At 41.2% G+C, this 16188-nt stretch overlaps 1 protein-coding gene across 1 annotated transcript in view; it reads left to right on the forward strand.

Moving 5' to 3' along the window:
* Positions 1-16188, forward strand: part of LOC102513647 (UPF0462 protein C4orf33 homolog) — a 577478-nt gene that overhangs the window by 209552 nt on the left and 351738 nt on the right. Inside the window, exon 5 of the transcript XR_004313736.1 lies at positions 9859-9992. The gene's annotated coding sequence lies outside the window, so the exon portion shown is untranslated. The remainder of the gene's footprint in view (positions 1-9858; positions 9993-16188) is intronic.

Raw genomic sequence — 16188 nt, forward strand, 5'->3', positions numbered from 1 at the left:
GCCTTAAAGTTATTGTCGTTTTTAAAATATAGAAACTTTTTCAAACTTTTCTTCGCTTTTAACAGCAAAAAGCAAGTTGGGTGGTTATAGCAAACTTTCAAAGTCCACACTATTCAGTGTCCCTTTCCTGGTAGCAGCATGATTCAGTTTTAATTTTATACAGTATTCAGAGCTTTGGGGGGATGCTATCAAAAGAGTTCTTGTTAAGAATTATGAGGTTTGTGTCCAAATATGTATTTTGAGAGTGCTACGGTTTGAACTCTGTCACTCCCTCCCCCTCCAAAGGATATGTTGAAGTCCTAACCCCCTAGTACTCAGAATGTGACCCAATTTGGAAATAGGATCTTTGCAGATGTAATTAAGGTAAGCTGTAGTCATTAGGGTGTTGTTTCAAGAAGAGGTGAGGAGACACGGGCAGAGGCACACAGGAAGAAGGCCAAAGGAAGACACGGAGAGTGCCACGTGAATTCAGAGCCAGAGACTGGAGTGTTGAGTCCACAAGCCAAGGAGCACTAAGTAGATAGCCAACAAATGCTCGAAGAATACGTCCCTAAATTTTTCAGAGAGATCGTGACCTAAGCTATTCCAGCTTGTCGTACTTTGTTACAGCAGTCGTAGGAACCTAAGACAAAGAGTGATTACAGTTCAGCTCTGAAAGTAGGTGAATCTAAAAAGGCCATGGCGGACAGTACTTTTACCCCTAACAATTGAGAAGAGCAGGAGTAACCTTTCCCCTCTAGGGACTGTGCATGCCACTGATGCTTTTTTTGCCATGGTCTAAAGTCTACAGGGAGCTTTCAAACAAAATAACGGTACTAGCTAACTAATATTCATTGAGCAGTTATTAGGGGCCAGATCCTGTCCTGAGCACCTCACGTGTCTCTTCTGGTTTAATCCTACAACTACCCGTGTGAGGTAGATACTATCATTATCCTCTTTTACAGATGTGGAAATTGAAGTACCAAAAGCTTAAATAACTCACCCAGAGCTACAGAGCTGTGAAAGCTGTGGTTCGAGCCCAGACATCTTGGCTCCTGAGCCTACGCCCATACCAAGTGTTCACTTCCTTTTCCCTCTCTCCGGAATGCCAGGGCATTGTGCTTTTTTGGAGGAGTGGAATTTCAAAGAAGGAAATTAATGTTTCTGGAGCCCCTTGTAAGTGAGTGACATGCCTAGATTTGTTATCCTACTTTATTACTTACTCCTCATAACGACTCTTTAAGGTAGTTAGTATTTGTGGAGCTTACAGATAAAGAAATTTATCCTTTAGTTTGTAAATGGTGCCAGGATTTGAACCTGAATCTAATAAATTGCATTTATTCAGTGCCTATTCAGTGCTAGGAACTTTATATATATATATTATTTTTAATTTGATATTTATGACAAACTGATAAGGTAGTTGTCTCCGGGAGTCATGAGAATGGGGTATCAGAAATGAACCAAGAATGCTGAGTGGGTTTCAGCCTGTGGGAGGCAGGTTAGCTCAGGGTCGCTGTGCGATATCACAAGAAAGAGAAGCACCTCCCCGTGAGATGAATAGGCTATAGATGTATCTATCACAAGACCTTGCCTTGATTAAGAGAGAAGGTTTGAAAACAGTGAGAAAAAAGGACATTGATTTAGGATCAGTCTATCTGCAAAGATGGGTGGGAAGTTAATTAAAGTCAGGAAAATACATCAGTGGGAAGGAAATATCCTATATGAGGCTGAGCTGTTTTCCAGCTGTGGGGAAGATAGTTCCAACTGACACGTCTGGAACTGAATGTTTGATCTTCAGGTAGAAACCACTGATGTGTTTGTAAGTCTGTACATCTCTTTTGTATGTCTGGGCCAGATTGTTCATACTTTAAGCCAGGTGGGAGCTGCCCGTGTACAGTCTCCATGATGTCTGGCCAATATTTGGGACTCTAAAATGTCCTAAGACTTTGTGAGTTAGATTGGCTTCTGCCTATGTTTAAATTACCCCAGGACCCCTAAGTGTTTGGCTCTTGAAAGAGGCCTGGTATCAAAATCAGCTACGACTCCCGTTTCCCAGGTGAGGATCTAAGACTTAGAGAGGTCCAGTATCTTGTCCAAAGTTAGACAGCGGATAAATGGCAGAGCTAGGATTTGAAGTCAGGTTTATGGGCGATTAAAACATATATCAGAGTATAGCAACACACTCTCTTGCTTGCAGAATTTTTATTTCGACAGTTTCTTCTGTTATTCACACTTTATGTGAAGCTATTCTCCCAAGCTTGTGTAGCGGAGAATAGCATCTAATGTCAGCCAGTCTGTATCTAAGAAGTGGTTTGGATGCCACTCATCCTTAAACTATTTAGAATTTTTCTAAACATTCTCAGTCCTCAACTTTCTTTCCTTCACAGGAAATTGTCAGAAAAAAATTGTTAAAATAGAGCTGATCACAAAAACCTATAGTGGCTCACCATTGCCGATAATTGTCCCTGGCTTCTGTGCTCGTGAGACTCAGGTTTGAAATGTTTTAAACATGCAGACACTCATGTTTCCCCATGGACAGGAGCTCTTAAGACAAGTATTGAGCAGATCAGTTTTGTATGCATATGTAATTTTTTAATTATAAAGGATTACATGCATCATCTCCTCATCCCCTCCCCCCCCCAAAAAAAAACCCCACCCAGCACCACAGGGCATATATATGAAAACCAGAAGTCCACATTTCACCATCAAAACCATTTCCAGGCTTCAGAAGCAACTTTCATTCCTTTTATGACTAGCTCCATAATACTGGATAATGGCTCTCATAAGAAAATGCTTTGTGGGTGAATCTGACTCTTATCAAAGGCTGTCACACACTGATGTAGAATGAGACCAAACTCATTGAGCTGACATTCAAGGTTCTGCATAATCTTACACGTTAACTACATCTTTCTCTGGGTCTGATGTTCCAGGGTAGGCATTCTCAAGATCCTCATGTCTTTTCTCACATTGTTATCTCAGTCCGGTGTGTCCTAACCTCCATTCTCTGCCTGTTATTATTATCCTCATGCACTCAGTTCAAATGCAATACCTTTATGTCATCTAACCTATTTTCCTACTTTTTGTGGGGGTCATTTTCCTTGATACTTCCAGAGCACTAATTTTATGCTACTCAGAACTGTTCAGTGATTGCACGTTATGCTCATTGAACTCATCAGACTCAAACTGCAGACCTTCATGAAAGAAGGGAGAAAGAAAGAAAGAAAGAGAAAGAAGATGAGTAGAAATCTTTTGTTCCTGCAATTGGGATCAATCCTCCTGGTGCTTCTTATGGTATTGGTCCTTGGGAAGCTTTTAAAGCAAAGTTTGACTACTCAATTTTCACAGTACTTGCTGACTTTAGAACCCCATTCCCCCAGCAGGATACTTGGCCCAGTTAATTAGTTGTTTGCATACGTCAGTGCAACCTTATTTTATCCATATTTGACGACTTGCTCACAATACACTACAACGCTTTCCAGGCACATCATTACCCCATTTCTTCTTTGTTACTTGAAAAAGAAGTAACCACTAAGTATAGCATAATGGTTAATGTTCCATGCTCTAGAGTAAGTCTGCTTGGGTTTGAATCTCAGCTGTACCACATCCTTGGGTAGAATGACACATATTGTAGTTTGCCCAGGACAGTGCCTTTTTATACCTACTGTCTCAGTATCCTTACCAGTTAGTTCCTCCTTTCACTCTCAGAAATGTTCTGCTTAGATGATAAACCATGTAATCATGGAGTGACTTACTTAGTCACTTGAAGCTTCAGCTTTTTCGTGTGTCAAATGGTGACATCTACTTAAAAGCTTGATTCTAAAGCATGAAGAACAGAATTTTGCAGAGTTGACTTTCCATAAACATTAGCCATATTTCTTCATTGTGTTTTTTTCATGTGGAGTCTGTGTCTAAGCCATACAGCTTAGAACTTGTTCACCAGCATTCAAGGTGGTGCCTTACTCATGCAATTCCCCTTCTGCACAGTATTTACTTTCAACTTTTGGGAAGTTGCTGTGATATATAGATTTTGTTAGTACAAGACATTTCATTGCCATATGTCAAAAGTTGTCATTATATTTACATACATACACATATATACAAACACATATATATGTATCTAATTTATCTATCCATCTATCTGTCTATCTATCTACAGGTAAAGTTTATAAGGTTTTACTGTGCATGCCCCATGCGCCCTCAGATAGACTGCCCTCATGCGTTATGAAACGTGCAACTTCACACAGTGGTCTACAATATTCAAATAATCTGAACAGGGGTAACGAGAAATAATCAATATTTTATGCCTTTCTGAGTTCAGCTTTTGACATTTCTAAGAGCTAAAGGGATTGAAGAAATCGGAAGTCAAAATTACTTATACCTAATAAAATACTAACTAGTTTTTTGGTGTAAAAGGATTGGAGTTGAAAAGCGCATTTTAGGAACACCCTGTAAATAATACAAGACAGAAGAAAAAAGGCAATGGCTAATTAGGCCACAAGTTTATTAACATAAAACTTCATATGAAATTTATAGATTTCTAAGCTACTTATTAGACCTCAGTAAGTGGTTGAGACTCTGAGCTGTAAGAAATGAAACTCACTTAAATAAATAACTACGAAGATCAGAACAAACGGCCTTTGCTTTATAAACCTTGCTCTGTGTGCCTTCAAAGTTGCAGCAGGAGCCATCTAGAATGCAGTCTCGTTCCTAAGCCTCTGAGAAGCATGTCATTACTCTTTCCACTTTGAGAGAGGAGCCTGTCAGTCAAGCAAGCTTATTTTGCAGGTCTTGGAGGGGAGGAATAACACATTAAGTTTTACTCTCTCTTATTCTTGGTAACACTTTATCTTAAGTGCCCATTAACCAGCACACTCCATAATTCTGGCTGAATGATGATGAAAGCAGTCTCACGGGAGTCCAGAGCATCTGCATCAACCAGCCGCTGCCATTAGTTTACAAGAATGAGTCTCTGATCACACCCAACCAGGTGAAGGGCCCCGGTCCAGGAGCTACACAGAGTCCACCCTATCAAAGGATCAGAGCAGATGCCTTTGTTCTCTGTTTCTCTCACCTCCCCTGTGCTACCTTAAGAAGCCAGTGGGCTTCATTCCTTCTCTTTGTAATGACATATGTGACACTTCTTCCTGGGATTCAGATCTTAATTTTTCAGTTCCCTTTTTCATGTCATGATAAAAAATTCTGGGGAATATATAGTGTCAGCTTCCTTTCAGATTCATCATTTCAATATTTTCATCTGCTACAACTGTTTAATTAGGAGAGGCTCCTTTTGGTAGGCTCCTTTTGTATAACTTTAATGAAACTGAAGAGCATGAAATGTGGTTTCCCTGCTTTTAAATGAAGCTACTTTTATAGAAATAAGATGAGAAATGGAGAAATTGTTGAAGTCACAGTGCATGAAATTAAGGGAGCCCACACTGTATTGGCAATAGTGCTTTTTTTTTTTTCTCTTAAGTTGACGTTTTGAGGACCAAGGTTGTGGTTGCTAACAAACAGGGCTGAAGCTGTTTTCTTTCTTTTTTTTTTTTTTTTTTTTCAAGTTCATAGACTTCTGACAGACATGCCCTTAAGGATTCAATTTGTTGTTGTTTAGGAAAATTGTATGAAACCAGCTATGTGCAATGGAAGGCTATTTTCAAGCAACACAAGATCAAATTAATGATAGCATCTAGTTATGAGATAAAACCTGATATCGTGCTGGATTCATGTAAAGCAGGATTCGATGTGTAGAGCTGAAACAGAATAATTACAGAAGATTTCAAGCAACTTGTGTTATAATCATATGCCAGGCCCTGGGAGGCCCTACCAAACCAATAAGGTGTTAGTTATGTGGGTATTTTAGTCATCAGCACGTTTTCGATTATGCTATTTTGTCTCTACAAATACAAAAGGAAGAGATGAAGCTACACTTTTCTCATACATTAATCAATGTAACAACCACATTGGAAATTCAAGTACTAAATTCAGAGGGTGTGCATTGCCTTCAATACAATTTAGACTAATTTGATAACAGGCCCCCTGGGGAGGTAGGGAGTAGGTCTTGGAACTGGTTTTAAGCACCAGTTTCAAATTATGAAGATATTGAGTGAGATTTTCCTACTGACCTAGAATAGACGATTAGCACTCTAAGATGAGGACAAAGAGGCATTAATCCTCAAGTTTAAAGAAAGAACCTCCAAGAGCCAGCAACAGATGGAGCCTGAAGCCTCCATCAGAGATTATTAGCTCATGAAGCCCAGCCTCACTCCAGCAGACCGTGTAAAGGAGAACTAAGGAGGCAAGGAGAGAAGAGAAGCCTCATGGGCTCGTGTTTCAGGGCTGCAGAATGCCCTGCCTCTCCTCGTGAGACACCTGGGTGTGTGTCAGCTTCTACCCCATTCATCTTGTGATAAGGAAGAGTCGGAGCTGAGGGGTTTGGGATATGAAACCAGAACTAGCTTCCTTTTTCAGAAAACTGAGAAGTGGAGAGACTCCCTAAGGCCTCCTGATAAACTCTGAAAGACAACCCCTCGGTTCGTCAGCACTTGAACTTCAGACATTCAGGGCACATAGATGACCATTCAGGGTTAGCTGGGAAGCAGACAAGCAATGAGGAGGGGGCTACAGTTATGAGCATTTATTTTAGAGAACTTTTCATCCCTTTTCCATCTCTCCTCATACCTACTCCAACCCCAAGGAAGTAGAACGTTGGAAAGGGACAAGGATGAATTAATGTCCCGCTCCCCCTCCACTCAAAGATGCTGAGCAGAGGGGGAGCACTGACCTTGCCCTGCTCCCCACAGCCAAGCTTTTGGAGCCTCAGACCTGGTCTTGGTGTGAAAGCAGTGTTAAACTGGAGTATGTTCTAATAATTGGGAGTGAGCTGCAATGCAAGAGACATGCGAAAGTGTTGGACAAAACAAGGTTGAAAGCAGTGATTGAGAAAAGTAGTTTGTGCCCCAAAAGTCAGTTCAATTAATTTATATTAGGTTCCTTTGATGGCTTTTGATCCCTTTTTGTCTTTTTCTTTTGATTTGGGGACAAAACCACTGAGGTAATCCCTCTTTAAAAAGCTAGAATTAAATAAACACAAATGCTATTTTTTTCCCAACCCTAAACATCCAATGTTCCCTACATTTAATGTTACATTAAAAATTTCCCCCAGAGGATAGCTTTCTGGAAAAAGAGAATATGAAATAAGAGCAAGGAATCTACCTACAAAACCCACAACATTGTTCTGCTGTCTCCATTTTTGTCAATCATTTTAAACAGTGCAAAACCAAGTAAATGGAGCTATAATTAGTTATCTTTCTGGAATGATTAATTTTCTATTTTTGCTCTGGGTAATAAAGTTTCTATCCTTCTTACCCCTTTGTCCCAGGTTGAGTTTTTCAAAAAGCAGTCTCTGCCATGGAGATTTGTGTGTGGGAGGTTTCTTGCAGAATATTGTCTGGATCAACACAAGCGAGGGGGTGAAGAAAGGAGGGAGGAGTACAGGGAGAAGTCAAACAGTGAAGTTGGCATAACAAAGACGGCAAAGGCTCTTTAGAGTTGTCCTGAACTGGGGTGGGGTAAGGGGCTTAACACTCTTTGTCTAGATCGGTCTTGTATGCGAGATGTCCTTGGGAAAGGGATGTGACCTGACTCAGCTGAGAGCTTCGGCTGCCAACGCTCCCTGCAGCGGTGCACTGGTAAACCAGCGCTCTGGAAAAACAAAACAAAACAAAAAACAACCACAAAGCTCTTATTTTTTTGGTTTGCTGATTTCTATAGTGTGAAGAGTCCCATCATGACTGACTTCAAACCACTGTTATGATGCCACTGAACGAGAGGCGGGAAGAAATGTTCACAGTTGACTCTCACAAAGCAGTAAGAGCGGCCCCAGCACATCAGCGGTTCAGCCCTCGGGGGAGGGACCTTGATAGCACACTGTGGTATCCACCACAATGACTTCTTTTCACACAAAGAAATACTTTCAAAACTTTCAAAATTTTCAGCTACATTGGGCACACCATAATAAATAGTTGCAAGTTTCAATTCAGTGAAATTAAATCACCCAGAGTGAGAAAGTCATTTATATTCTATGATATCCCAACAGCCTATTCTTATTTGGCAGTCTCAGGCTCGGAACCAACAACAACATCTGCTGGCAATTTATTCCCTATTATCTTCTGCTTACTACTTAACCTACTGGATCAAACAATTCTATGCTCACTGTTCTCTATCCACCTGTAAGTTGGAGTGCTCACTTGTAAAAATTTAAATGTAACTTCAGAAAAATTTTCACACCCTGATTGGAATGTCATTATAAAAATTTCAACGATGTAATAATTATTTCCCCCAATCCACTGCTCCTTTGGCCAATTTAAAATTTATTTCCCTACGATTTCAGCCTGACTGACTTTCTGAAGGCTTAGGAAGGGCAAGCAGTATAAAAGAACTGCTGAAAATAAAGTGGAGAGTGCTGAATGATGGTGCACGCTGTTGACGATTTGCTTTCCTGGAACCCATTGAGACTGCTGACCTCAGAGCCTGATTTGCTTTTCTCACACATTCATCAGAGATTGGCCTGTCTTCTGTCTGGAACTGCCTCTTCCCTTGTCCACTGTGGAAACGAATGTCGTAACACAACCTCTCTCATTCCTGTCTCTAGCTCAAGAAAAGATTGTGTGCTTGCAATGTAGGAGTTGTGCATTCCATATCTATTGTTTTATTGGATTAGTCTAACAAGTAGAGGAAAGCAGATGGGGCCTGTGAAATGACACAAAAGGAATTTTCAGAACAATAAGGTATTTTCACTCTTTATGATAATAGTTGTATCTAGTATTCATTGAGGTGTAAAATAGACCCTAGTTTGATTTTTCACCCATTTAATTTCTTAGTTTGTTTCCTATGAATTGGTGGGTTTTGTTACTTCTGGGGGTGGCCCCCAGAATTGTCCGACCTGAGACGAGGAAGCCCCACCATGCGTACCATCCTCTAGCTTGCTCTACTAATTGGCCAGGCCCCAGCTGGGATTTGGGATGTTCACGTGGCTGTGCTCCAGTTCATGGGAAGGGGAAAAGTCCAGAGTAAGAGATTTCTTTTTGACAAAGACACAATGAACTTTTAAAATGCAAGTGTTATTTCTACTCACATTCCACTGGGAGCTGGGAAAATGTAATTTCTTAACTGGGTGGCCATGAAATTATGTGAGGACAGATTTGGGGGAATGGCTTGCAGTCTGCCACTCTGGCTCCCTAAATACCCATGTACACATTTCTTACCTTCTTCTTGTGTCCCAAGGGAGACTGTCCAAAGTCCAACCCAGTACTGCATCAGATCTAAGTTTAGGAACTCTGGGTGATGATGGATAATTCTCTTCAATAGGTCCTGGTGATGTTCTTTGTGGTCTGGTGATGATAAACCGATAGACAAATTATCAGCCAAAAAATGATAACTACGATTCAAAACTCTCATTCATAAAACAGAAGAATGGGAAACATAGCAGTCCTCAGTCAGTACAAAGCCCTTCTGCCCCAGCAGTGGGGTGCGGGTTGCAGTTACCCCATCTGCCACCCCGCTTGTGCCTGCTGAGAGCGCGACCTTGTTCTGTTTTCCTCTGTGAACCCCAGCTTTATCCTTTGCAAGAGTCTCACTTGTTAGTGTTTCTCTATCTGGAGCAGGTGCTGAAAAGTTACATTTTTGCAGTCTGCTCTGACTGAAGTAAGCCTGGTGCCTAGAGTGTTGCCAGACTTGTGATTTCTTTGGTAATACAATTTCCTAAAAATATATAGGCTTCCAACCTATTTGCTTCCATTCATTTCTATTGACAGGTAACCATTAATAAAGGTTTTTTTCTAGACATAGTCCTTATGTCTGCTGATTCTCTTTTATTTGCAGGCAGGCATCTCTGCCCAGTGCACTCCCCACAGTTCTTCAGTTAGACTTGGCTTGGGAGGTGACGCCCTGATGTCTGTACTGGATGCATCTCATGCCAAGACGTCTTCGCAGGAGGTGTTTGAGAGAAGATCCAGGTAATAGAAATACGCTCCCCTATCCTTGGTGTAGAACCAATCCAGTTTGTGTTTCCAATCCTGTGAATCTCCAAATTGCTGGATTCTCAGGTGATTTAGATTTCAGAGTATAGGCAGAGAGTGTCTCACTTAGTGGATCTGTAGCTCTTTATGTGTCTGCTTTCAAACTGACAAATTCTTGCCTGTGTCTCTTTCTTAGCTATCTTATTAAAAGTGGCAAGAAACAGCCAACCTCTGAATGTCTGGGTGTTTCCCACCACTTCCTCCAGAGCCGCAGGCTCCTTGGGTGTGCTTTCTGAGGTGACGGGGTGAGTGTGTTGTTAACTGCTTTACCAGGCATAACAAGGGCCACGGAAGACCAGCAGGCTGTGTCTAGGTTTTCACTGCCCACCAGCTAATTTCTAAACCGGTTTAGAAATGAATTTTAGGTTTTGTTACTTAGTGTCCTGCTTCCAGGTACTAATTTCTGTATTAATCAAGCTAAGTCAAGGTAAAAGCTATGTCGCTATAACAAAGAGATATCAAAATGTGACTTACGTAAGAAGTTTCAGTTTGGCTAATCCAGGCTCTCAGGGTAGTTCTGCTACTCAAGAGCACTGGTAGACCTAGATTTCTTCCATTTTTGTCCTTCCATCAACCCCCACGAATGCTTGTTTTTATGGAAGAGAAAGAGAATGGATTTGTGGGAACCAACTAGTAGCTTGCCAAAATCGTTAGCAAGTAGGCCCAGAATGTTTCAAGAAAGATTAATTAATATCTTAGAAATCACTACACTATGCCATCAATCTCATTGTTTCCCTGTTTCACAAAAGATAAGAATCTTAAGCCATTTTCCACAAGTCCCTTTTTGACTAGAATCATGAAATCATCCAGTTGGATGAAATCATTTAATAAGCTCCTATAGGGGGCATTTGTGGGATATTTGGGTAGTTGAAATGTCTGGAGACTGTTACTACAATTCAGTGCCCAAAAGGCTTGAATTATAAGCGAGGGACATGACCTCAAAACAGAGTATTGTACCACACAAAATGTGTGAAAAACTAAATTTCCTAATTCATAGCCCTCATTTTTAGGTCATTAGTATCAGAACTGAGACAAAAACGTAGATTTTCTGACTGTCTGTTAGGTTCACTTTCTAAAATCCAGTCCTTGAAGAATAGTCTTGAGGGAAATTACACTTTAAAAATTAAAAAAAAAAAAAAATTTCACTGTGCTTTTGGTTGCCACCTGTTCTCTAGCAGCAGGACCTTACCTGCATAATTCTCTTTTCCTACCATATTTGAAGAGTAAAAAAAAAATCTGTTAAAAATAGAATGACAGTTGTAGGGGAAGGAAACAAAAATCTAAATACAGTATCTCTATATGCATATATAAATAGGGATATAAACAGACAAATATAGACTATGACCGTAAAGCAGTAAGACTTTATTTTGGTATGAGGTTTGTGGCATCAATCTCATTGCTTCCTACTCAGGCTTATGTATATGAAGGCCTGTGCTTTCCTATTCAAATAAAGAAGACCTGGGAGTGACAGGCAGAGGCATCCGGGTGGGAGTGATTGAGCCCACAGGCAATGAGCAGAAGCCTGTGGACTGAGTGTCAGGGCAGAGGCTTGGTGATTAGGAGGCTGAGACCAAGGAACCAAGGGAAGCAGAGGAGGCAAGGGAGAGACCCCGAGTTGGGCAGACCTCTGAGACCGTGCAGAAGCCAGCCAGCAGCAGGCTTGCGTGCAGGCAAGCAAGCAGGGAAACAAGCCGTGGTGCACCGGGGAAAGGAGGGCTCAGCTCTGGGATGTTGCTGCAAACCACATAACAACAACAAAATATAGCAGAAACAAAACACGGCCGTATCAACAGTAGTAGTGAATACCATACTAGGATTCCTAGGGAAAGCCACTGTGTCGCCTGGGAGAGTGAAGTAAGGAGTGGTAAATATGTTATCTTGACTGGAGGCATAAAAGTTAGATATCAGAGCACATTGTGACATATTTATCTTGGCCAGTGGAGTATGCAAAAGAGCATGTGGTGGCTTCAGGTCCAGCAGTGCCACAGAGGAGGGGCAATAGCACCATTTGGCTTAGTACCTTTGTGTCTTTCCCTTTCATGTATTGTTTAAGCAGTGAAAAAAATCTGGTAAAAATAGAGACGATAGTTTTTGGAGAAGGAAATATAAAACTAAGTACATTATGTATACATGCATAAATAGGACTGAAAACACAGAAATATGGGAGAAGACACAGTGAGGAGACTGTGCCACTGGCAGTAGAGTCTGCTTCAGGAGAGGCTGCAAAGATGCATCCTTTTCTCTAGGTCCCTGAGTTGTTTATTTTAATTTGCTGAGAAGGTTGAGAACATGTGAACTTGCTCACTCTTTTTAGAATCTGAGACTGACAGGTTCTGGAGCTCCTTGGAGTTCCCTATAATGTTCTGATTTCAAATAGTTTCGTATATGGTTGGGAAAAAAAAGTGTAAGGAACTTTTTTTTTGCCTCCTTAAAAACCCGCCCCATCTTTACTGTTGTACAGTTGCTGCTAACTGGCATTTTCCAGTCTGGCACCAGGGAAGATCACATGTATGGGCTTTCTTTTTGTTACCTACTCTTTTTCTCAGACCCTAGCACAATTGGACTTCGGTCTTTTCTCTGTGAATGACACCTTCTCCTTCCCAGACACATAGAATTATTTTAGTTTTTTTCTTTCTTTTCTTTTTTTTGAGATAGCTTCAGTTGAACAGCTTACTTAGTGGGAGTGTTTGAAAGATGAGCTGGCTAGCCACTCACCAACCCACATATCAGATTTCACTTGGTTTGTGTGGTCTGTTCTGGAGTTCAAGACTTTAGAATGAGAGAAAGTGGGAGATCAGTAACTCGAGATCATTCTTCCTTCCCTCCATGGCTGAAATTTCTTGCTGCCATGAACTGCACAGCCACGGTTGACTCATGGCAGCCAGGGTGTCAGTAGCTTGTCACTGAGGTTGCGTCCATCTCACGCTTCAGTCTCCTGTGCCACAATTGCTTTAATCAACCAGGTGTTTCTTTGCCTTCCTCTGGCTAGATTCCAGCCTGCACCACGTCCAGTGATCAGTCTGGCTTCTGAGAGAGAATCAAGAGAGAGAATCTCAGAAAGTTAGAGTTTTAAGGGAGATTAAGGATCATCTACTTCACCTTTTCTTTTGTAGGCTGGAGAAAGGAATCTCGTGAAACAGCTGTGGAAGCTGGTAAGGGCAGTGTTAGTCCTGGAACCCAGGTCTCCTGATCTATTTCCAAGAGGCCATGCATATTTCCTTGCCATCAGCAGGAGTCTGCACAATGGTATCCAAGTATTTGCTCTATAAATAGACTTCTCAGGGTGCTTTATTCTTCATAGTCTATATAATAACACTGTTGCTAGCAGCAATTTTCTGCCACTGCATAGTTAGCAAACAGAAGAATGAAAAATCCCTATCCCCTCCTTTTCTTTTCCTTTCTGTTTTGTGACTTTTCTCCAGGGTAGACCTGAATATAAAAAGAAGAGGGATGTTTGAATCCCTCTTCTTTGCCCTGTGTAATTTTTGTATTTCGGGAGAAAAATTATATCCTTGTTCCAATTTCCTGGGAAGGCAGTGGATTCCTGTGCCCCGGTGGAAATCTCCTTCTCTTCTCGTATCAGTGTCCTCTCAGATTTAATCTTGAAGTGCAAAGTGTCGATTGACTGCCTTGGCTGATATCTCGAGTAGCTCGACGCCATTGGTACTGGAGTCATGGAAATCATTCCTCACAGATGGCTTCTCTGGGTGACAGTGTCTCAGGAAAATCATTTTCAGGTGTGTTTCCTGATGGGTGCCTGGAACTGTGACTACCATATGGTGGCAAGAGCAGCATCTGCGTATCTTCTGGATAGTAAGAACCGGAAGAGCATTTGTTAGTGATGTGTGGGAACCCCAGAGGTCTGGGTATGCAGTCGTAGTGCACTGTTCTCTTTATTTGTTCATTTATTTGTGCTTTTTCATTTAGCAAATATTTAGTGCTGGGCATACTGCGCTAAATGAGACACAATCCCTGCTCTCCAGGAGATGGGGAGATGGATAAAAATGTGAATGATTCTATATAACCTGGTGTGATAATTACTCTGAAAAAGGCAAATTGGAAGAATTTTGGAAGATGCTCAAAGAGATTGCATTTCATTTGATCTGTGAGGGCAGAGAAATCTTTCAGGCATGGTGATGCTTGAGTGAGCATTTAAGGATGGATAGACACAGACCCGGGTAGTCAGGGAGGAAAAGAAGCCCCAGGCAGAGGAGAGAGCGGTGCATGGCACAAAGGAGGGAGAAAACATTTCCTCTTGGAAAACTGATTTTGATGTGGCAGAGGAGGGGCTACATGAGGGAAAAGACTGGAAAAGCAGTGGAGACCCAGATCACAGGCAGCCCTCTCAGTCAAACCTAGACTTTGTACTTTACTGTGAATTTGACTGAAGCTACAGAAACATAATCAGATTTGTGGATTGGAAAACTGACCTGGGGAATAAGATGAGTTTGGTTGGAGGTTGTGAGACTGAAGGCAGAGAGATGGGTTTAAAATCAACTGTCGCAGTTCACACAAAAATGTTGGTGGCTTGAAATAAGGCTGTCGTAGTTGGGGATAGACAGAGGGGTTCAGAGCTGCTTCTAGTGTGAGAATTGTCAGGACTCAGTAACTGGCTGAATGTAGAGAAGGAAGCAAACTAGAGTGTCATTCAGCAGCTGAACTGGGACAGGAAGCGAAAGGGCAGGTTATCTGATGGGGGTGAGGTTGGGGTTGGGGAACACAGTGAAATGCCTGTGGTACGTGTATGAGGATCTGTCTGGGAGGTGGTGAACACGTACGTCTTTAGCTCAGCAGAGATATTAGGCTAGAGATATAGACTTGTTCATTGGCAAGTTTTTGCTGGGTAAAATTCTACCTCTGGATAGGGCAACCAGGAAGAGAGCTAAATGAAATAGTGAGTATGAATCAGACGTCCTGGATTCAAATCCCAGCTCTGCCACATATGGGCTGTGTAACTCTGGGCAAGTTACCTCACTTCTTTAAACCTTGGTTTCCTTCTCTGTAGAATGAGAATAATCATAGTAACCACCTCATGCATCATGTGGAATCCTTACTCAAGTGCCTGGCACATTGTAAATGCCAATCAATATTGGCTACTATTATTACTATTATTAAATTGAGAGTCTAAGGTGGGAGCTGAAAAGAAAATTGCAGATGAGGGATATTTAACATTTCAGAGAGAAGCAGAGTGAGAGGAATAGCAGGAACATTGAGGGTAAACCATGAACAACTTAGCACTAGGGAAGGGAATACATTTCAAAAACAAGTAGCCACCCAATGTTCATGGCAGCATTATTTACAGTTGCCAAAACATGGAAGCAACCTAAGTGCCCATCAACAGATGAATGGAAAAAGAAGATGTGGGGTGTATACACACACACACACACACACACACACACACACAGAGAGAGAGAGAGAGAGAATGGAATACTACTTAGCCACAACAAAGAATGTAATTTTGCCATTTGCAGCTACCTGGATGGACTTGGAAGGCATTATGCTAAGTGAAATAAGTCAGAGAGAGAAAGACAAATACTGTGTGATATCACTTCTGTGTAGAATCTAAAAATACAACAAACTAGTGAATATAATAAAAGAAGCAGATTCACAGATATAGAGAAGAAATTAGTGGTTACCCATGGAGAGAGGGAAGGGGGTGCAGTCTAGGGGTGGGGCAGTGGGAGGTATAAACTATTATTGGGTGTTAGGCCCAAGGATATGCTGTACAACATGGGGAATATAGCCAATATTTTATAATAACTGTAAATGGAAAGTAACCTTTAAAAATTGTATATAAAATTTTAAAAATTAAAAAAAAAAAGAAATAAGTGGCCAACAATGTCAAATAGTACTGTGAGCTCAAGAAACAGTAGGTTTGGCAAACAGTGTGATACTCTTCAAGGATAAACACATTGGAGGGTGGAAACAGAAGGCAGACCCTAGAGGATTTAAAAGTAAATGGAAGATGAAATGATAGAGACTGGAGTATAGAATACTGTTTAATAAGTTTGGCTATAAAAATTTTAAAAATCTTAGTATCTGAGGAGGTTTTGAAGAAGAGAAAGGATTTTTGTTAAGTTGGGAGGAAACTGGCAAGTTCATAAACTAAAGGGAAAGAAATACATGCAGGATG

The sequence above is a fragment of the Camelus ferus genome, chromosome 2 (assembly GCF_009834535.1).
Source record: "Camelus ferus isolate YT-003-E chromosome 2, BCGSAC_Cfer_1.0, whole genome shotgun sequence".
NCBI classification, from domain to species: Eukaryota; Metazoa; Chordata; class Mammalia; order Artiodactyla; family Camelidae; genus Camelus; species Camelus ferus.